A 24,194-nucleotide genomic window follows, 5' to 3' on the forward strand; every position below is an offset into this window, starting at 1 on the left:
TGGCTGCCCTTTAATCATTTCCAATTCCACCCTAATTTTATGTTAGAGCCATTCCTGGCTTTACACAGTACTCTTTCTGCAGGGTTAAAAGTTCAGCTCTTGCCCAAAATGTATAATTATACAGATATGAAAATAAACATAAGCCCAGTACCTGAAAGAAATCTGGATAGGCTGGATGGGAGTTGGGTGGTAAGTTGAAAGGGAATTTTGATTCCTCTTTATTTTCCTTGACTGGTTTTCATGGAATTTCTTTATGTGTTTGCTATAGACAGATGTGTGTGCCCTGGGAAATAACCAGGGGTTGGAGGGGGCATCACTTATCAGTTTGAGGGTAAGAAACGTTTTATGGCTTGAAACAAAGGTGGAAATTTGGGGTGTCTAATCATTTTGCATGTCCTTAAGGATCATAATAACAACTCTGTGTGTGCAGCTTTTTAACATTGTCGATATGCTTTACATACATTATTCAATTGATTATAACATATATGTGAACTGTTACAGGTATGTGTGTCTGTATTTTACAGATGATGAAACTAAGATTCAGAGAATTGTAATTATAAATTATAAGTGTAAGACATGGGATTGGAATCCAGGCCTCTCTATTACAAGTCAAGCATTTTTTTTCGAGTGCACCATATAGCCTCTACTAGGATAGAGCTGATTGTAGTTGTTGTTTGTCCTTCATTCTTGAAGAAGACCATGACATCTGAGTGATGTCATGACTTGCAATGAATTGGATTTAAAAGAGGGAGGACTGTGCAATGTCACCAACTTCACTCTCTCCTCCAGAGTCATCTGAGTCCAGTGACAAGATACACATCAGGAAAACTGGAGGTGGCCCCAGATGTTTAAGGCAATTGGGGTTAAATGACTTTCCAGGGTCACACCGTTAAAAAACAAAACAAACAAAAACATCCCAAGCCGTCTCCAGTCATCCTTGCATATATAGGATGTTAACCTGGAAATTAAGGAAATAATCAATATAGGAGAAAATAAGGTCTTTAATCAGGGAGAGGGGAGGCAGAGGAACTATATAGCTAATGGTATCACAAAGCAAGAAGCTAGGAATACCCAAAGATGGGAATGAGGACAGGGTTTTTATGGGGTAACAGAACAAAAGAGAACCAAAGGACTGCTCTGGAGTCATTTACAGAAGCTACTTAACTACTTAATGCAAATGAACCTTTAATAAACAAAACTATAGGACTGCTCCTGAGTTAATTCTAAATAGACACTACTTAACATAGGTGGACCCTTTTACATAATAACACAAAGTCCAGGGAATAAGGTGGGGAATCATTGGGAGGGGGTAGTTTTCTTGGGGGGGGATCCATAAGTACATCAAGAGTCTGGAATTGACAAAGATTGGTCAGAATTCATTGGCCTGTGAAGGGGGAGTAGGTGGAGATCAGTCACTTCTCAATAAATTTGTAGTTATCAAAGATAAAGATGAACTTGATCAGTGAATAAGTATAGGCTCACTGGTCAACGTTATGCTCCTCAAATCCTGAAAAAATTCCCCTCCTCCCCTTCACATCATAGCAAAAGATTCATGAGAAGGGCAGCATCCCAACATGTCTCATGTAAAGTATACACAAAACCCTCCTTAGCTGTCTCTGAAAGCAAGTCTCTATGCAACAAGTCTAAGCTTCCTTGGGCCAAGAGGATTAGTTAATAAAAGACTGCAGGGCACTTTAGAACTCTCAAGTGCCAAAGAAGTACAGGATAGTAATAATAATGGTGACCAAAATGAAAGCTAGTAGCAATAGTTAGAGAGGCAACACTTCTTTATCAAGTACTATAGAGGAACCATGGTAGATACACTCATAAGAAGGCAATGAGCTCTCTAGACTGATGATGCTCAATCAGTGGCCCACAGACCATGGGATATTGGACTACAATAAATGGAAGGATCACTACCAGGGAGGAGTGACTTGGAAAAAGGTAATGGAAAATATGGATCAATTAATCAGGCAGATATGTACTGACCTTTTTTGCATGTGTGAGGAAATTGGGTCAAGTGACTTGCCCAGGGTCACACAGCTAGTAAGTGTCAAGTGTCTGAGATTGGATTTGAACTCAGGTTCTATCTAGTCTATCCACTGTGCCACCTAGATGCCCTTGTACTGACCTTTTAATATATATAATATATAGATTTAATATATAGATGCCACTATACTAACTACTATGGGGAATAAAGAGAATTATAAAACATGGACTTCATCCTCAGGAAGTCAATAATTTTAAAGAGTAAATTCAATGAGTTGCCAGCCTCAAGACAATGTGTTTGGTGCAGAAAATAACAAGGCAAAAACCAAAAGTTTGTAGTATATTTACAAGTAAATAAATGCAAACTATAAAAACATATGCAATTATACAAAGTAATTTTGAGGACAACATATTAAAATAAGGGAAGGTGGATATGGTCTTCCCCACACCCAGCCCCTACCTTAATTAATGTAATCACAGCAATAATTACAAATTAAGAGGTAATCACTTGCTAAAAAGGTGTTAAATCCTGCAGTTCTTTTATGGGATGCAAATACCCCCACTCAAGAAGATACAGAGATTTGCTGACCAAACATTATAATCACACTTCTAGGGTCTTTAAATAGCTAAACCCAAGCCAGGAGCCAGAAGTACAGAATGAACCAGGTCCCTGCAAAAGAATTATTCTGAGGAGCTACCATAGAAAATAGTGTACACAGCAGGAACCAGAGATATAGAGGTGTTACCCTATACTAGGGTGAGGGCTTTGTGAAAGGAGAGAAAGGGAAATATGTGAGAGATGTTGTAAAGGTCAAAATGACATGATTTGATAATGAATTAAGCATGTAGGGAGAACAAAAGTGAGGAGTTGAGGATGACATCAAAGCTATAAGCCTGGGTGACTGTCAGAAAGATGGTACCCTCAATAATAATAGGAAAGTTGGGAAGAGATTAAAGTTGTGAGATAGGGAGAAAGAATAAGTTCTGCTTAAGACATGTTAAATTTGAAATGCCTAAACGAAATCTAGGTCAAGGTGCCCCAAAGGCAACTAGTGATATATGATGAGTTCATGAGAGAAACTAAGGCTGCATGTACAGATCTGGGAATTATCTGCATTCATAAATGGACCCCACAAAAGCTGATGAGATCAACAAGTCAAAGCACAGAGCAAAAAGAAAAGAGGACTCAGAAAAAGAGGTTTGGGGAATGCCCACAGTGAATGGGCATTACCTGGGTAAAGATCCAGCAAAGGACACTGAAAAGTGGTCAGAAAAGGATGAGAATAGGGAGAGAGCAGCATCACAAAAAACCTAGTTAGGAGAGAATATCCAAGAGGAGAAGATAATCAACAGCATCAAATGCTTCAGAAAGGTAAAAAAAAATGAGGACAATTAATAAAAAGACCACTATGGGAAATTAGGAGATCACTAGTAACTTCAGAAAGAATGGTTTCAGCTGAATTATGAGGCCAAAATCCAGATTGCCAAGAGAATAGAACAGGAAGTAGAGGCATATAGCATAGAAAGCTATCCGAAGAACTTTATCAGAAAACATACAAAGATAGCCAATGGAATCAGATCTAGTGCTGGGTTTTCTAAGGATGGTTGAGGTGAGGGGAGGAACATGAGTATGTTTGTAGGCACCAAGAAAGAACCAGTAGATTGATACTGAAGATTAGAGAGTGAAGATGACAGCAAGGGTAATCTGTTGGGGAAGTTGGGAGGTGATAAGATCATTGTTGAGGAAATGACCATAGCTAGGAGAAGGATTATCTCTTCATCTGAGACCACAATAAAAGAAAGATAGTTAGAGGGGCAGTTAGGTGGTGCAGTGGATAGAGTACCAGCCCTGAATATAGGAGGACTTGAGTTCAAATCCGGCCTCAGAAACTTGACACTTACTAGCTGCGTGATGCAAGCCACTTAACAATTACCTCACCAAAGAGAGGGAGAGAGAGACAGAAAGAGAGAGAGAGAGTTGGGGGAGGTTTCAGAGTGATGTGAGAATAGGAAAGAAGAGGCAAATGGCTTCATTTTTTCAGTGAAATTTAGTCTTTAGATGCAAAGGTTGAAAAATGGGTGCTGTGGAAGTCTTGAAGAGAAAAAAGGGTTAGGGAAAAGGGTGCTGTGGAAGTCTTGAAGAGCTACTGTAGAAAATGTTTAAATGATGAGAGTATAGATGCTCTATTCCTGCTCCATGGACCCAGTTGACATTAGATAACAGAAAGTTGTAATGGACTCAATAAGCTTGGTTTTGTGATTTTCTCCTTTTTCTATTTAGTAGAACTTGAATGGGAGTGAAGGAGATGGATAATAGAAATAAATCAGAGTTGGGGTTTGGCAAAGCATAATCATTACTAAGAAAAGGGGGTAAGGGATTCAAAAATAGAAAACAGTGTAGAGTTAAATGGATCCAACAAATGGTTGAGATAGGAAAGGAAAGATAGTGTAGCCAGTGCAGAATTAATGGCTGGGGGGACTGAATAATGAATGGGATGGAGGTGATGGTGAGATGAGGAGCAGGGTAAAAGATCATAAGTAATAAGAAAAATAGAATAATTGATTATCATAATATAAAAGAATTTTGGATTTTGTCAACATGAAAATGGAACATTTCTGGATGATAGAATAATCAAGGGTATGAACAAATCTGTATACAGCTGAGATGGAGTGGAGAAGGTGACAGGAACTGAGTAAATTTGGGAATGAGGAATCTAAGCTATTTAAGGGAGCATTAATATGTATGTTGAAGTCCCCTAATATAAGGGCAAGAGCTGGGGTAGAGAAAAAATAATGTAAGCAAGCCACTGAAATGATTGAGAAAGGAAGACAAATATCACTAAGGGGGGGAGGTATAAAACAACCACCAGGATTTAAATAGAGTGATAAATGTGGATAGTATGAACCTCGATGATGTTGCTGAGTGAGAGTAATAGAATGAAAATATCCAAGTGGTTATGCGAACAAGTATTATTCCAACTCCCCCACAACAGTGAGTGAGGTAGGGTTTTTGTGAGAAAGCCAGTAATACAGTAGCAAGGGGTGCATTATCATTTTGAAGGACTCAAGTCTCATTGAGTGACAAAAGATGGAAGGGGTAAGATATGAAAAGGTATGAGATGCAAGGACATTTGTTAATAATGGAGCAGGCATTCCAAAGGATACAGTCAAAGGGGTGGGCAGATCTCAAGCAGAATATTAGGGAAGTAAGGTTGGATCATTGGCAGCCTTTCTATCTTTCAGTTCATGACAAATATTTAAGGTGCTATTGTAAAGGATGTAGAACTCATACACCAAGGTCACGACATGATTTTAGAAATTGAAATTGATGGGACACTAATTCACTGTTGGTAGAACTGTGAACTGATCCAACCATTTTGGAGAATGATCTGGAATTATGCTCACAGAGTAATAAAACTCTGTCTACCCTTTGACCCAGCAATACCACTATTAGGTCTGTTTCCCAAGGTGATTAGGGGAAAAGGAAAATAATTTTTATGTTCTAAAATATTTATAGCAGCTCTCTTTGTGGTGGCAAAGAACTGGAAAATGAGGGGATACCTGTCAAATGGGGAATGGCTAAACAAACTATGGTATATGATTGTAATGGAATACTGCTATGGTATAAGAAATAATGAGCTGGTTGATTTTAGAAAAACATGGAAAGACTTGCATGAAATAATGAAGAATAAAATGAGCAGAACAAAGGACATTGTACGCAGTAACAGCAATATTGTTCTAAGAACAACTTTGAATGACTAGGTCATTTTGATTATTATAAATATTCAAATCAACTACAAAGAACCTATGATGGAAAATGCTGTCCACATCCAGGAAAAGAACTGATAAGTAGAAGTATGTACAGTATGGTTTTACATATATACGTATATTTGTGTCTAATGATAACCTTCTTGGGGTGGGTGGGGACTGGGGGCATGGAGAAAACAAAAGTACAGAGCAGAGAATAATAGAAAAGTTAGAAGGAACCACAGAAAAGGAGGGTAGCTTTGAAAATGATGTGTAGTATTTATTACATACTATCTTTAAAGCAAACAGTGTGAAATAGAAATATAGTTTTATATTGAATACTTTTTTATGTTGTGCTGTGCACATGGAAGTTTTTTTTTTTTTTTACTATTTGAAGTTAAGTTCAAAATGAATTTTAAAAAAAGAAATTGAAATTGAAATTTGGGACTGAGAGCTAGGGGTCAGTATTGGGCAGTTTGTATACAAAGGATCCTTAATACTGTTTTGTTTTGTTTTTTTCCTGTGAATTTTAATGGATATGTGACTCACTGATGTCAGCACTGCCTCTAATGATCCATATCATAGCTCATCATGCCTACCAATCCTGAGAAACTTGGGTTTTTGTCCTCCCATAAACCTGCCACAGGATAGTCCCCTACCATACTGGGGGGCCTATTAGAAGAAAGAGGGTATCTATCAGCATTTATACCTCAATTTGCTTTGGGACTGCCCATCTCTTTTCTCATTCATATAATTATCTAATGACATCCTTTATGTCATTTTTCCTGTCCAATTGTTTTTCATAATGGGTTGGAGCCTACTCATACCCACCTACAATTTGCCTCTTCATTGCACTTCAGGTAAGCTTGAACTTCATTTCTTCAGAGACTATGGTATTCCATGCCTTGCTGCCATTCAATATACCTAATTCAAAATTAGTGGTGGGAAAAGTTACACATTTATTTTTTTTAAAAAGGAAGAGCCATTTAAGCCTTCCAAGTTCTGAATGAAATTGAAAAGATTAATAAATTTGGGAAACAATACAATCCATCCTGGAATAATCACATTTATACTTGTGATGATTGAAAACACTATATCTAAGATCCAAACCAATTTTCAGCTATGCAGAACAAATTAACAGGATTTGAAACAGGTACTTCTAGAGGAAAATAAAATCCAAGGAGAATACAGATCTTCACTAGGTCTTACCGTAGTTTCATCCCCATTTTTTAAATAGTGCTGATGAAAAGAAATTATGACACTAGAGGAGGTGTGTATGGATGTAAGAAGGCTGGCCTTCCAAAAGTGAATTGGAATTTCCATTAAGGGAAAGAAGAGAGGGTACCTGATCCTCCAATCAACATTGATTCTAGAAAGCAATAATAATTAAAAAACAACAACAACAACAACAACAGCAGGGAGAAGATAGAAGAGGGTCATGGTTCAGGACAAGCTGACTGATCCAAAGGTAATTCCCAGTGATCAGAGGCACCTTAGGACAAGGTATTATTATTTTACCTTAAATTCATATCTGCTTTACCCAAGATCCCTAAAACTCACTGATATTTTCTACCTAGAATTCCAGATATTTCAGATATCACATTTATATGCCACAGCCTTTCTTGCTCAAACCAAAAAGAGGGAGCATAAACTTGGAAAAGGGAAAGCCCAGAGGCTCTGTCATCATCCCCTTCTAGGAACAGAAACCCAGCGGGCAAAGGGAAACTAAGAAACAGCATAATATGGAGGAAGCAGCAGCCATGGGTAGTCTGAGACATAACCTTATCCAACCTGTTCATTTCAAAAATGAGGGAACTATCCAGATGAATTGTGACTGACCCAAAGACCTCTACTCATAGATCTAGAACCTGGAACTGGAGATTAAAGGTTTATATAATACATATTCCCCTCATAGAACTTCAAATATATTAGAAGGAAAAAAGTCAGGAGAAATAGCAATATAACTCAATCAACAATCATTTATTAAGTGCTTTGTGTGTGCTATTTATGTGTACTAGACAGATCTAAATAAAGGAGATATAAAGCAAAGTAAGACCAATCCCTTTCCTCAAGGAACTGACATTCTACTGGGAGAGATAACAGATTCATAAATTGGTATATGTACAATACATCATGAGTAGATTTAAGGTAGCCTTGGAAAGGAACGTGTGGCTAGCAGGAGGGAAGAAAGGGCCTCCTAGAGGCGGTGGTGAATGAGTTGAGTCTTAAAGGAAGCCAGAGATTCTAAAAATCTGAAGCCAGGAGAGAGAAAATTCCAGTGATTTGGAATAAACAGTACAAAGACAAGGAAATTTGTGAGCAACAAAAAGAATCATTAGGTCTGGACCATAGAGTGTATGGAGGACAATAATATGTAATTGATACAACTAAATGAAAATATAATAAAAGGCAGATTGTGAATATCTTTAAATACCAGAATAATTTAAATTTTATCTTAAAGGTAATAGGGAGCCATAGGGGTTTATGGGAGGAGGGGGTTGATATGGACAGATCTATGATTTGGGGAAATATGCTTGGAAGCTGTGTAGATGGGTTGCAGTAAGGACAGACTTGAGGTAGGGAATCTAATTAAAAGGCTCTTATAATGGCCCCAATGAGAAGTGAAAGGGGTCTACACCAGGCTGAGTGGAGAGAAGCAAAGTCATGCTGTGGAGAAGGAAATTCAAGATTTTGACAACTGATCAAATATCTGGGGTGACCAAGATTGAGGAATTGAGGATAATTTGGGGTATTAAATACAATAGTACATCCTAAGCTCATCACAGACTTACAAAATACAGCACAGATAGATATAAGGCCTGAGGAGAAGGTAATTTATATAATGCTTAGATTGACCAACTTCTTAGAGAAAGTGACTTGAGTAGGGATTTAAAGGAAGAGTAGGAATGCAATAAATGAAGAGGAAAAGGTGGAAGGAGGATATTTTAGCCACAGAGAGCAAGAGTCTAGAAGCCTGAAAATGTAAGACCATTCAAGAAGAGGGTCAGAGAGTGGTCCAGTTTAACTGGAGCAGATCAATATGAGATGGGGCAGGAAAGGTAGATAGGCAACAGATCATAAAGGGCCTTGAATGTCAAGAATAAAGGGTTTATCCTTATTTGAAAAGCAATAGAGAGTCATCAAAGCATCTTGAGCAGGCAGGCATGTGACATAACTAGATCTATGCAGAAGATAGATTATTCTGGCAATGGTAAAAGATGAGAAAATGGAGGCTTCAAGATCTGTAAGAAGCCATCATGTCAGTCTGGCAGGTAGCAACAAGGGACTGTAATGTATATTTGAATGAAACGCAAAGACGGATACTCAGCCCTTTGGGGAATAGGCAGAAAATGAGAGTCAGAAATGGCATAGCAGTAGACATAGCCCTGACCAATGACCCTAATCCCTTTCTTTCTGGGTCAGTCCTACTTCACCTACTGTTCCCAAGCTGCCCTCCTGAAGTGGCTCATGAGACAATTTACTTTCTTGCTGTCCTAAGGGAAAGGACCTTGCATTGGTTCAGGATTTAGTCAGAAGTCTCCACCCTCCTCTCCAGCCCTCCACAGAATAGACAACCACAAACCCAGAAAGTGTTGCTGGTCAATTTAGGCTTTTGTAGCCAAAAAAAGAAGGAAAGGTGATCAGGGTCTTTGATCTCATGTCATTAGAAATTTGGAATCTCAAAGTAAGGAGGGACCTCAGAGGTCATCTAGTCCAAACCCTGCTTGAACAAGAATCCCTTCAACACGATCATGGAATCATAAATTTGACGCTGAAAGGTGTCATATAGATACCATAAAGCCCAACCCCCTCATTTTATAGAATAAACAACTGAGACCCACTTTCCCATAGAGCTGGGATTCAAATCCAGGACTTCTGACTTCTGACTCCATTGTACCACACTTTGTTTGAACACCTCTATTATGAGGAACCCACTGCTTCCTGCTACAACCTATTCTATTGTTGAACAACTTTGGTTGTTAGGTCATTTTTCCTTATGTAATTTTCTGTGCTGTCCCTCCCACTTGGACCCCCAGAAAACTTGCCCTAATTTCAAGCATTTTGAAGGTTAGTACTCACCCAAATGGGGAATTCACAAGCCTCTAAGCTACTTCAAAACAAAAGGAATTTAATTTAACAGCAGGGCAAATGGAATGACAAGAAAAACTCCCTGTACCTAGATAATCAATACATGGGATACATTCACAGTTACTATAACACCAGTGGAGGAGGCAGAAAACACACATGACTAAGAATCACATATGAAACACATACAAAGAGCCATGTAGCCTGGATGCAAATGCCTGGAACAACTGCCTCCAATGTTGCAGAACTGTCAATGGCAGTTGATGATATCACCAAATTATTCTTTACTCCCTTCTGAGTGCCAAATCCTAACTCTCTACTGGGCATTGTGCAATTTCTGATGAAAGCCATATTGTCTTTGATGGTTGCCTCAATTGACCTTGTGATCAATTAATTGTTCCCTGTTACTATTTGCCATGCTTCCAGCTTTCAAGGTCATCTGTTTTTTATCTGTTCCTGTCTATAGGGGTGCAGTGGCTAGAAAGTCTCTTCTTGCCAAGCACAGGCTAAAGCTCAGTGCCTAACAAAAGCCATGAACCTCTTTATCCAGTAACACATCACCTCCAACCCTGCAAAAACAAAACAAAATGAAAAAACAATGCCAGCCTTAAATTAAATCCATTCTTTTGGCTGCCTTTGTCTGATGCTTAAGTTTCACAGGTCCCATAAAAATAGCTGATGTCCAATTAAAATTTCTTTTACCTCCCATTTAATTCTTGATTGTGAGCCTGTCCTCAATACCCATTTCAGAAAATGTGTTCCACCAAAATCTACAGGATTTATTCAGGAAACAGGGCTAATAAGACATATTTTGATCCCAAGATCTTCCATGATAATTATCAAGTGAAACTAAGAACAGTAATAAATTCTAGAGGAAACACACAGAGTCCACATTTCTATCTGTATTATACATTTCTTCAAGTAACTAAATTGGCAATCATTCTTGTGCTGTAGTCAAACTAGCACATTGGTCTGTCTATATTTCCATCACATCTCTTCCTTCATCATCCTCCTTGTCTCTACCTATCTTTCTAATTTCTGCTCATTGCTCCCAGTTCTGTGCTCTGGGTTGAAGCAGAGAAAACCCAGTCTCTTCCATCTGATAAACATTTGAAGATGGTTATCATGTCTCCCTGCAATCTTGTACAGAGAAAGAATCTTTGGTTCCTTCAGCCAATCCTCAGATGAGATGATCAAAGCTTTTTACCACTCTGGTTGCCTTCTACTAGGGCTTTTTCCATTTATCAATATCCTTCCTGAAATGTGCCTAGAATTGAACATAGGACTCCAGATGAGGTCTGTCCAGGGCAGAGTACAAAAGCATTATAACCTCACTCATTTTTGACAAAATATAGGTAATCATTAATATATTGGCAGAGCCAAAATGGAAGAAATCCAGGAGCTGAAGGAAATCTACTTAGGACACAAGAAACAGAATCTAGGTAGTCCTCAAAGCCAGCATACCCCTGCTATGACCCTGAACTTACCACTGAGTGCTTGGAACATAGTAGGGACCTAATAAATGTTGATTGATTAATTTCTAGATGGTGGTTCACAGGTAGTCCACCTTGGTGTACTAGTCAGGGAAGGTTCTGAAAGAGGATAATTTTGGTCATGGGAATCTTGGGAGGGGCTGCCCTGGGCTAGACAAAAGCAGAGATATGTCCTCCTTACAGGGCACTAATATGGACATGGAATAGAAGGCTAGAACAAATATTCCCTTTAACATTCTTACAGTATACTCCCAATCCTGTACCAGTATTACTACCATGGAGAGGAAGCACACAGACCCTTGTCAGCATCATGGGACAAAGCTTTGATGGCCCCATACTATTTATAACTCTGGGTGTGGCTGGAAAGCATTCCCACTACTGACTCTCAAGAAGAAAACAAACTTTAGGATCAGATGGCTTTCAGTCTTACTGATGGGCTCTATCATCAGGACATTGGAAAAGCACCTGAGGCTTTTAGATGATGGCCTGAAGCTCTGAGAAATGATTGATAAGTAGATCCATACACCAATTCCTGGCATGACCTAGGAATGAAGTTAAGTCAGCGGTGAATGGAATGCTGGACTTGGAGTCAAGAAGACCTGAGTCTTCTCAGGTTTTGAGGAGTCAAATACTGCCTCAGATACTTAGCTTTATAACTCTGGACAGCCCATTTAATCTGCCTTAGTCTTTATATCCTCACCTCTTTTTAGTCATTTCAGTTGTGTCTGACCCCATTTGGGGTTTTCTTGGCAGAGATGCTACAGTTGTTTGCCATTTCCTTCTCCAGCTCATTTTACAGATGATGAAACTAAGGCAAACACGGTTAAGTGACTTGCCCAGGATTATACAGCTAGGAAATGTCTGAAGGCAGATTTGACTCAGGAAGAAGAGTCTTCCTGACGCTATGCCTAGCACTCTATTCCCTGTGCTACCAACTGCTCTTCCTCATCAATAAAAGAGGGATAATAGTATCAACTTCACACAAGAATTTTGTGAGAATTAAGTAGAAGAGTTTATATAAAGAATTTGAAAACTTTAAAATGCCGCATAAATTTTAGCTAATATTAACCCCAGACATACAGCCTCAGAAGTGGATTCCAGGTTTGGGATCCTTGTCATTTGCTACCTCTCAATTCATTTCTAGCATATCAAGGTTTGCTAGACCCAGGTTTCATTCCCAATTTGCCACTACCAGCTATATGTCCCTGGGCCAATCACTTGACCTCTAAGCCTCAGTTCCTTCACCTATAAGAAAAAAAAAAAGATAATAATGCTTACCAAATGGTTTCCTCACAATTCTGAGAGGCAGTGTAAGCCTTGAAGCATTAGATAAATGTAAATTATTAGCAGCAGCATCAATTAACTTATACACTCTCAGTGTTACAAAGGGAATTTAGAGTTTTGGGAGCACTGTTTGAGGGGGCTAATTGTTATTCTTCTCCAAAAAAATGAAAAGTCTCAGTCTAACAGGCACTGTCTTCTTCTAAAGCCTCCTTCTATAGTCCCTTTCAAAACTTCCTCAACCATTTATCTGTTTCTCTTTCCCCCAATCTCCACCCCCACAACACCATACAGCAGACTTAGTTTTACTATACCAAATGAAAATGATGGGGAATGAGGGGGAGGAGAGAATTAATACAAAGGAGAATTAACACATTAGTCATTTTAGTTTCCCGGTTCTTAATTATGCAATTCTGATTTCAGAAGAGTTTCATTTCCCATAGCTCCCATGTCCCAGCTCTACCAGATGGGTTTCCTTGGGCCATTCACCAGTAATGGAGGGCTTTGTGACCAAACATTAAAGTCAGTGGTAAGCAACACAACCTGGGGACTCTGATTCATCTCTCTCACTTACACATAGGAAAAAGGAACTTGCATTAGTAATTAGGTAAATGGCATTATTTATAGTCAGAGATTCAGAGATCGGGCTTCAAAAGCCTCTCAGGGCTTCTGGAGGATCACAGGCTACAGACCCCCAGGGATCATTTAATTTCACCTGCTGCTGAGAAAAGGCTACCTATGGTAGGGGGAAGGGAGAGGAGAGGAAGAGTTGCACTAGACATTAGGATGGTAGCATAATGAAAGCAATTGCAGACAGTAAATTGAAGGGAAATGTAATTACAGTAGCCAAGAATCAGTGCTGAGATTAGGCCCTACTAAAGGAGATGCTGGGTGAAAACAGGGGCCAAGTCTTACCAAAAAATTCAATCTCTTTTAGTACCTAGGATAGTGCTTTGCATACAAAAGGCACTTAATAAATGCTTGTTCAAGAATGAATAGTTTGTGGGATTCCAGTATAACTTAAGTCCACATAGGGTAAATATTCTACCAATTTGAAAATAGGTCCTCATTTCATGGAAAGGATTATTTCCTGAAGAGACCTTCTCAGCCCTTGAGTTGATTTAGAAATGATAGATTTCCATGAGGGATTGGAGAGGCATAGGCATGAACCACCTATGTAACAGAGCTGGAGTAGTCGGCAATGTGACATGAAGGGACAGAGTTTCCTTCAAAGCTCACTCAGGAGCTACCTCCTACAAGAAGCCTTTCTTGATTCAATCAAACAACCAACATGTATTAAGTGCTTGCTGTGTGCTTAAAAACTGTGTTAAAAGATAAGAATAACAAGAACAAAGTAAAAAAAAAAAACCTTGCCCTCAAGTATACACTCTAATGGGGGACCCCATATGAATGCAAAAGTACATACAATATACAAACAGAGTAGACAGAAGGTATTCCCAGAGGGGAACATGCTGGCAGTTGTGCTGGCATAGCCCAGACTAATAAAGACCTCATAGGCTCTCCCAGTTGCTGGTGTCCTCAACAAGCACCCCAAATTGCTTTGTAGATTTTTTGTGTTTGCTGTTAAGCACTTGCTTCCTTCTCCCCACTTTTCACTCCTTCCTTGATAAAATATGTCTTGGAGAATAGTGCCTATCTCATTTCTGTCTTTGTAGCACATGGCACAGTGCCTGTCACAAAATATTTGCTTAATAAATACATGAATCTACCCTGTCATGTCTCATAAAAGAAAACCTATAATTCCACCGTATACATGGTACCACAAGGAATCATCCTGAGACATTGGGGAAAATACTAACTTTAGTCTGAGGACTTGGGGTGAAATCTATACTCTTCTATTTATTAGTTTGAATGACCTTTGAGAAGTCATTTCTTGAAAAGACTTCAGTTTCCTTCTTTTGAAAATGTGGGTGGGGACAGCTAGGTGGCACAGTGGGTAAAGGACTGTCCCTGGATTCAAGAGTACCTGAGTTCAAATCCGGCCTCAGACACTTGACACTTACTTGCTGTGTGACCTTGGTCAAGTCACTTAACCCTCATTGCCCCACACACACACAAAAATGGGGGGGGGGTGTCAGGTGACTAGGTAATTTTTAAGATTTTCTGCAGTTCTAATCCCAGAGGAGACCCTTAGAATGTTTCTCTTCAGCACTTCCACTCACTGACAGCCACTATCTCTGTCCTAAGACCTATGCCTTTTCAACAGAGGAAGGAGAAAGTACAAGAAATCTAAAGATCCCAGGACCCAAAGCCACCTGCTACCCTTTTCTACTCAGACTGCAGAGTCAAGGCAGAAGAGAATGGGGAGTCAAAAGTTCTTATTCCTCACCAACCAACTGGAGACATTTTCATAAACAGCACTGTCCATGGGTCACTAGTAGATTAAAAAATTAATGCTTCTGCAAAGTAGTTAAAGGATACCCTGATGCTCCATAGGTCAATCGGTTAGCTTTTTGTCACCAGGGGCTAGGTTATAATGAGACACTATGATCCAGTTTAGTGCCCCCTCTGGACCTTCACCCCCTTCCCTCTCTGTTAGATGTATCTGATCTTTGGCTCCCCAGACTGTTCAGAAGGGGACAAGACAAGGCCAATATGGGTAGAGGGGAGGTGATGCCATGATCAGAATCACTGGACTTGGGTGGGGGTTAGAAAAGAAGTGACATATATATTGGCTCCTGGAAATTTGAACTGAATGTTTCAAGGACAGAGGGCTACCAGAACACAATGGAGGCAACAGGCTTGCTAAGTCATGCCTTGAATTCCACTCTCACTGAATGAATGAAAAATCATTTAATAAATGCTAGCTATGTACTTAGCACCATGCTAAACACAAGGGATACAAAAGAAAAAGAAAAAAGCAAGGCAGCTCCACTCTCAAGGAGCTCATATTCTAATTTTAAAAGATAGCACATGTAAGAGATTTATGTCATCTGAAGGCAAAAGAAAGTCCTGGTAGTCCTTAGTGTACATCAGTAGGGCTCATTGAGGGGCAGGAGAAGTCTAGAGGGTGCTGTGGCAGGGTGAATGGTAAGTCTCTCTCCCTCCATCTTTTCAGAAAGATTAGAGCTGATAACTCCACTCTCAACTAAGGTTTATGAGCAACTTTATCTATCCCACAGTGGGATAGGGAAGGGATTTAAGGATTCTAGCCTACAACCATTGAAAAGGAATAGATAGGGGGGCAGCTAGATGGCGCAGTGGTTAAAGCACTGGCCCTGAATTCAGGAGTACCTGAGTTCAAATCCGGCCTCAGACATTTGACACTTACTAGCTGTGTGACCCTGGGCAAGTCACTTAACCCCCATTGTCTGCAAACAAAAAAAAAAGAAAAGAAAAAAGAAAAGAAAAGGAATAGATAGAATAGGACAGAGGTGTTACATTTCCTCCCATGAGTACAGGGGGCAGCTTCCAACTGAATTAGTATTGGCGAGAAAGTTGGACCCGGAGTGCTCCCCATGGTGCATACTCCATGGTACCCTAAAATTCCCAGTGGGATCAAGTATAGTAAACAATACAAGCTTCATGAGAAGCTCCCCTTTACCCTTGTCCTGTAATAACATAATGTTGAGGCTCTGTATCTCCCGTACTGTACTTCAGTCTTCTATCCTACTTCAGAAAAACTATACAATTGAATTTAAAATAATCGCATTGTTGTTGGACAAGTACTTACTATGTGCAAGGTCCGTGACATTAAAATCCTATGTGTGCACACTCACTAGCACACACAAAGTCCCTACTCTCAAAGGCCATAAATGCCAAAGGAATTCAATATTTAAACAAATGGATAAATTCAAAGCACACACAAGTTATAGAAAGTGAGCACAAGAAGCAGAGAATGTTGCTACTTGAAGACAGTGGGGGAGGGAAGAATCAGAAGAGGCCTCAGTTCGGAGGTTGCAGCTGAGTTGTGCTCTGAAGAAAACCAGAGATGAAGAATTGTGTTCCAGGCATGAAGAACCATCCATGCAAAGACATGAAGGTGGGAGATTGAATTTCATGCACAGGAAAAATAGCTAACAGACCAATTTGACTAGAACAGAGATTACATGAAAAATGAAATAAGACCCAAAGGGTAGGCAGGAGTCATAATGTGAAGTATTTTAAATGCCAGGTTAAGAATTTTGAATTTTATCCTAAAGGCACTAGGTGATTACTAGGCATGTAGCAATCTTAAGTTGTGCTAAAGGTATAATGATGATGGTGATGACAATTGTAACTAGTGTTTGTTCTATATAATGCTTTAAGGTTTGCAAAGCTTTTATAAATGTTACCCCATTTGATCCTCACAACTCTGTGAGTTGGGGGCTGTTACCCACTTGTTACAGAGGAGGAAACTAAGGTTGATCCCAGGGTCCATACTAATGAGTGTCTGAGGCTGAATTTGAACTTCGGTTTTCCAAAGTCCAGGTCAAAAACTTTATCCACTGTATCCCCTAGCTGATTAAGTAGATCAGAACTGAGGTATCCAGATGGATCCAAGCAAGTACAATCATACAATCCCTTAATTCTGGCTCCTTATTACCTCTAGGATCAAATATCAACTCTACTGTTTGGCATTTAAAGCCTTTCGCCACCTGGTTCCAACCCATGTTCCCAACTTTATTACACACTACTCTCTTCTCTATTAGTCTATACTTTGGTTAAACATGTCTTCCTGTTCTCTCCCACCAAGATGTTCTATTTCCTGTCTCTGAGCCTTTGCCCCAGCTGTGTTTTATACCTGAAATGCACTTCTTTTTAAGTCCAATTTTTGAATTCTTGTTTTCTTTGAAGGCTCGGTTCAAACATTACTTTTTACATTAGTCCCCAGTTGCTAATGTCTCCCTGACAAAATTACCTTGTATATTCACATATGTATATATGTGTGTGTGTGCCTGTACATATATTTGTATATACATGTGTACATATAAAAGGAATTTGGGTGTGCATAAGTGTATATATATATATATATATATATACCTGTAGTGAGTGAAAGATGAAATGACAGAGGAAACAAAGGTTTGAGCTTCCAAGCATTTTGATTTATTAAGCGATGTATGCCAATTGCTCAACAAACTGAGACCAGATCTCCCCAGCTTAGGCCTGAAACCCAAATACAGGGGGAGACAGATTTTTATAGATTAAAAACAATTGATCAAATAAGGCCAATTAGTTAAAAGGAAATAATACAATACTATGTCATCTGATTTCTAATTGGATGAAAGATTAGGGACTTTCAAAGTTAGGAGGGAGAGAGTGAAGAGGTGCAATTTCCTGAAATCAGAAAAAAAGAGTTGAACCACTCTTCCCAAGTGTCTGTAAGCAATCAAAGGAACTTGGAAACAGTAGATGATTGATCAGTATGGGGCCAGTTTTCATATAAGACATATGGACTGCTTAACATTTACAATTGTGAGAAGATTCCTTGCATCAGTTTTAGGATCTAAACCAGCTTTCTGGTCAGTATAATGTAGATTCTTAGTTAAGGGTCTCTTAGCAGCAGGTAGAGATGGTCTGGATTCTCATCCATACAGGGCTACGTTGAAACAATACAAATGGGATTTTCTCCCAATTCCTACAATTAAACAAACTTTTCTCACAAGCTACAATTTTGACTAGACCCAAAATTAAATACAAAGGAAACTGAGCTAGCTCCAAAATTGAGTCAAAAGATGGAGTCAGTGTGGTTCACTCAATTCCCATCACCACTTGCTATTCCAATCCTTTCAATTCCCTCAATTTCCTCATACATATATGATTACATCCTCCATGTGTCACACAGCTAGCTAGGTGGATCAGTGGATAAGAGTGTTAAGCTTGAAGTCAGGAAGATCTGAGTTCAAATTTGGCCTCAGATACTCACTAGCTGTATGAGCCATAAACAAGACAATTAACCTCTGTTTGCCTTAATCCACTGTAGAAGGAAATGGCAAACCACTCCAATATCTTTGCCAAGAAAACCCCAAGTGGGATTACAAAGAGTCAGATACAACTGAACAGCTACAACAACAATTTTGCCTTTTTAGGTACTTAATAAATACTTGTTGATTGATAGATTGAAAAGTATAAGACAAGAGGATTATTACTACTATTTCAGATCATCTTAGTAAGGTGCTTAATAAATGTTTGTGGGGGGCAGCTAGGTGGAGCAGTGGATAAAGCACCCACCCTGGTTTCAGGAGGACTTGAATTCAAATCTGACCTCAGACACTTGACACTTACTAGCTGTGTGACCCTGGGCAAGTCACTTAACCCCAATTCCCTCACCAAAAATAAAATAAAATAAAATAAATGCTTATGGATAGAAGAGTATAAAACAAGAGGGTGATTGCTCCTATTTTAGGGCAGTTATCTCCAAGTCAGGCCAGGGATCTAGCCAAGGATGAGAAAATAGGTCACATCTCATTCTCCCCTTGATAGACAATCTCCCATACAACCACACCTACCCTAATTTTTCCAAAACTCCATTCTCTCTGTCTAATGTTCATATTTCCAACTGCCTCACTTCTCTTTTTGGAGTAGGACCCTCAAGTGAGTTTCTAGAAACAGGAAATACCTAGCCTCTATCATTCACCCACATCAGCCACTGCCAAGTGATTTTGGTGGAAATTTTGTGGCAAATGTTACTTGGAGGTAGTTGGGCCTGTGGCTTGGGGTAGAGACAGGTGAAAAAGATTTCTCCCTCTTCCTTTTAATTTTGGATAGGACATTGTGAGTTGCACAAGATGAGCAGGATTGGAAGAGTTTCAATATTCATCAAAGATCTTTAAAAAAAAAAAACCATCCCTTCTTCCAAACTTCTGCTTCTCTCAAAGGTATCACTATACTGGGGACAGCTAGGTGGTGCAGTTGATAAAGTACCAGCCCTGAATTCAGGAGGACCTGAGTTCAAATGTGACCTCAGACACTTGACATGTAATAGCTGTGTGAGCCTGGGCAAATCACCTAACCCTCATTGCCCTATAAAAAAAAAGAAAAGAAAGAAAAGAATAAAAGGTATCACTATACTTCTGGCCAGCCATGTTCACAACCTCAGCATTACCCCGGACTCCTTACTCGCCCTCATCTGAGAAGCTAACAAGTGATGGCATTTCTACCTCCATTTCTTGTATCCATCTCCTTTCTTATTTTTCTTTTTTCTTTAACTTTTTTTTCAAATAAGCTTTATTGTCTTTCCTTCCCATCTGCTATTAAAAAACCCCAAACCCTTGTTACATACATACAATCATACATATACACATTCACACATGTGTGTAACATACATACACATGGGTGTAGGATGTGTTTGTGTGTGTTGCTATACATATACTCAAGCAAAATAAATTCTGATGTTGGCTATGTCTAAAACATGTCATATTCTATATTGTGAGTTTGCCACCTCTCTTTCAAAAAGTAGATAGTATGCTTCCTAAATAATCTTCTGAAATTATCATCAGTCACTGAGGTTGTCAGAGTTCTTATGTCTTTCAAAGTTGTTTGTATTTACAATGTTGTTATTGCATACATTTTTCTGTTTCTCCTCATTTTCCTCTGGGTCTTACCCTGGTCTAGATGCTCATCACCTCTTCATGTACTTTTTCAATAGCATAACTGGTCTCTCTTTCTCAAGGCTCTCCCTATTCTATTCCATCCTTCACAAAACTGCTAAAGAATAGGTCTGACCATGTAACCATCCCTAATCATTAGGCCCCATTAGGTCCCTATTGACTCAACCATCAATTATCATTTCATTTTGATCTCATCCTTTTTTCATTTCTCTTTTTTGTACAAGTTTTATAATGCACATGATTATTAATACAGTAATATATATGGTTTCTATAAGTTCATATATATGAGGGTACACACTCAAATTCTTTACTTAGAGGGGTGCTTGATCAAACAAGTTTAGGAATTGCTGCTCTAGAACAAGTTCACTTCTTTGGATGCCAACGAGTCCTGCCTCCTTTTTCCTGCACCGATTCACCTCTTCTACTTCTATCAGCCTCCAAGGGAAGGAGTGAACATCTGAAGCCCGAAGGGGTTAAAGATTTGAAAGGAGTTCACCATAGCAGGGTCCCTACCCTGTGGGGGATGACAGAGAAGAGGAAGGAGTAAAGGAGTAGGGATTCCATTGACATCCAAGCAACCAGCAAACCCCAGAAGTCACCCCCTCACTGTCACAATGTCTCCATGCTATTTAAAAGGAGGTTTAGATTTCACCAGAAATTCTCAGAAGCCCCATTTTCTTCCTGTTTCACTGCAAGAAGCTGCATTAAGTACCTCAGAGCTGCCTACTTAAAGTGCTGCTCCTTCCATAAAACCTTACCTTTATATCTCTTTGTTTTCCTCCTGGGGAAGATGAGCAGATATTTATCCAGCGCTTAGATTAACACATGATGGAACCGTCTCTTTTTCAACTTAAACAATTTCCCAACTGAGGCTCTGGCAGGTACCTTTCACACTCATGCAAAGCCAAGGGGGCAGCTGTAGCCCAGCTTTAGGAGGAGGACATGGAGATTCCAACACCAGACCCTCATTTCTACTGGCTGGTCAGCACCATGGGTAAGGAGGTGATGGTGGGGAAAGGAAATTGTTCATTTCCTTTTCCCTGACATCTTGACTACTGATAATCCATTCATCAGGGGCAGCTAGGTGATGCAGTGGATAAAGCACTGGCCCTGGATTCAGGAGGATCTGAGTTCAAATACAGCCTTAGACACTTGACACTTACTAGCTGTGTGATCCTAAGCAAGTCACTTAACCCTCATTGCCCCACCCCACCCCACCCCCAAAAAAAAGAAAAAGAAAGGAAAAAGATAATCCATTTATCTCTCCAGATAGTTGGCATCTGGGTAGGGCTAGGAGATACTGCAAATTGTTGTCACCATCAGAGAATCTCAGGGTTAAAAAGGACCTTGGAGGTCACCTGGACAATTGAACATGCAACATGTAATAGGAGCTGGAGACACAAAAACCAGAATGGAAAATATTTTCTGCTCTCCAAGAGTTTATATTCTTTTAGGGGATCCAACATACAGAGAGATAAAGAGATAGAAAATCATTTTTTTAAACTAATTATTTGCGTTTAATTGTCTTCCCAAGTCTGTTTCTACGTGCAATCATCCACATCTTTGTGTCCCTAGGTACCTGAGCTATATCCTGGGGAAATAATTGATGTGGCCATCCCAATTATGCCACAAGCTAGGTGAGGTCCAGCATTTCCCATCTTTCTTGAAAGAAGGAAGGGAATGAGGCTTTATTAAGTGCCAACTATAAGCCAGGCTCATCATGGCAGGGTTTTGCAAATATTATCTCATTTGATCCTCAAAGCAGACCTGGGAGGTAGGTCCTATTATCTCCATTTTACAATTGAGGAAACTGAAGCTGAGGGAAGTTAAATGACTTGACCAGGGTCACACAACCAGAAAGTATATGAAATGGAATCTGTACTCAGGTCTTTGTGACTCCAGACCAAGTACTGTGCCACCTAGGAGGAGTGGGGAGGGGGGAGTACTAACAACCACAGGGAACTGCATGATTCAGTGGAAAAAATGCTATATTAGAGTTGGAAGGCCTATATGGTATAGTAAAGAGGGTGCTGAACTGAAAGTCAGAAAGATATGGATTTGAATTCTGCCTCAGATATTTGCTAGCTTTATGATCCCAAGTAGTCCACTTAACCTCTAAATGACTCAGTTTCCTCATCTGATAATGAGGGGGTTGGACTCACCCTCTAAGGCCTCTTCTAGCTCTAAACCTGGGATCCTATGATATGGGTCCCCATCCTCTCTATGAGTTACTACTTGGGTGACCTTGGGCAAATCATTTAACATTCTGTCTAAGGCCCATCTCCAAATTTATGAGTCCATGTTCCATATAGAGTATAACCTGAGCAAATCCTTAAAGCACTGATGTCAAGAACAAATAGAAACTGTTGCTGATTCAGTCATATCTGACTCTAGGCAACCCCATTGCTGGTTTTCTTGGCGGGGATACTGGAGTGGTTTGCCATTTCCTTCTCCAGCTCATTTTACAGATGAGAAAACTGAAGCAAACAGGGTTAAGTGACTTGCCCAGGGACACACAGCTAAGAAGTGTCTGAGGCCAGAATGAATCTTCTTGACTTCAGGCTTGAAGCTCATGAATCAAAATGGGGCCCACTAATCCACAGATAATATGCAGCTCTTCACATAATTCACTTAGTTTTTAAATGTAAGATGATCTATTTTATTGTATTTGCAAATCATATTTGATTTCTTGTTTGGGCCACCGAGGAGAGTTGTGGGCCTCAGCTGGTGGTATATTTGACACCTCTTTCTTTAAGGATGCTAGGGATTCTAAAAGGGACAGTACATGCTAAATATGGGGAACCACCTATGTAAAAGCAAAAAAGTCAGTATTATAGTAGTATAACTGACCTCCCTAAGATAAAATTCCCAGGACCATATAAATTCACAAGTGAATTGTACCAAATATTTAGAGAACAAATAAAAAAATAATTCCAATATTATATAAACTATTTGAAAAAAATAGGTAGAGTCCTACCAAATTCCTATTGTGACACAAATATGGTTTTAACACTTAAATCGGGAAGAATAAAACAGAAAACCATAGATCAATTTCATTAATGAATATCAATGCAAAAAGATTTAATGAAATAGCAAGGAGACTACAACAATATATCACAAAGATCATACAGTATGACCAAGTGGGATTTATATCAGGAATGGAAGGCTGGTTCAGTTTTAGGAAAGTTATCGGCATAATTGAATATATATATATATATATTCAAGCTAGTAAATATCAAGTGTTTGAGACTGGATTTGAACTCAGGTCCTCCTAAATTATCAGTAGCCATAATTTTGAACGTCTGAAGGACTAGTAAGAGCAGTTGAAGAACTGTGAACTGTGTTTAATTAAATCTTGTTTGCTAAAGTAAATGGAATCTGCCTTGGTCAGATGACATCTGAGGAAATGGGTCTAGTTCTGGGACCCACATTTTAGAAGGGGCATTGACAAGTGAGGGGACACCAGAGGAAGCTGGCTAGCATAATAAGGGAAATTTGAAACCATGCCACACAAGAATCAATTGATACTGAGGCAGGAAAAAGAAAAATAATGATAAAAGCATCAATGAAGCATTTTTAAAAGTAGACTGAACAGAACAGAAGGAGGTTCAGAGAGAAACAGACAAGCAGTACTGTTCAGGAGCTAAAGCACTGAATGTATTATATACTTTAAAAAACTGCACATAACAGCTTCATTGTTTCATGTACAAGCCTCTTTTTCTATTCTTCTTTGTATATGGATATGTTCATATTTCTGAGTGCCAAATTCAGTATAAGAGGGGAAAATGGCTTAGAATTTTTAAAGAATCTGTTGAAATAATTGGGAATAGCTAGCCTACATGAGGTTTAGGAAGGGCTATATTAACAGAATATAAATTTCTTTAAGGTAAAAATATTATTTTTTTATCCTAAGCACACAACAGTGCCTTGAACAATAGCTGTGTAATTGAAATATTTAAAGAATTGCTATTATGAGGGTCTTTTGACCTCTGACTTCCAGGGTCTCAGATCCTATGCCCCATATATACCTTAGGGAAGAGGTGATGGC

This window comes from Dromiciops gliroides, chromosome 4 (genome assembly GCF_019393635.1).
Source record: "Dromiciops gliroides isolate mDroGli1 chromosome 4, mDroGli1.pri, whole genome shotgun sequence".
Classification (NCBI taxonomy): domain Eukaryota; kingdom Metazoa; phylum Chordata; class Mammalia; order Microbiotheria; family Microbiotheriidae; genus Dromiciops; species Dromiciops gliroides.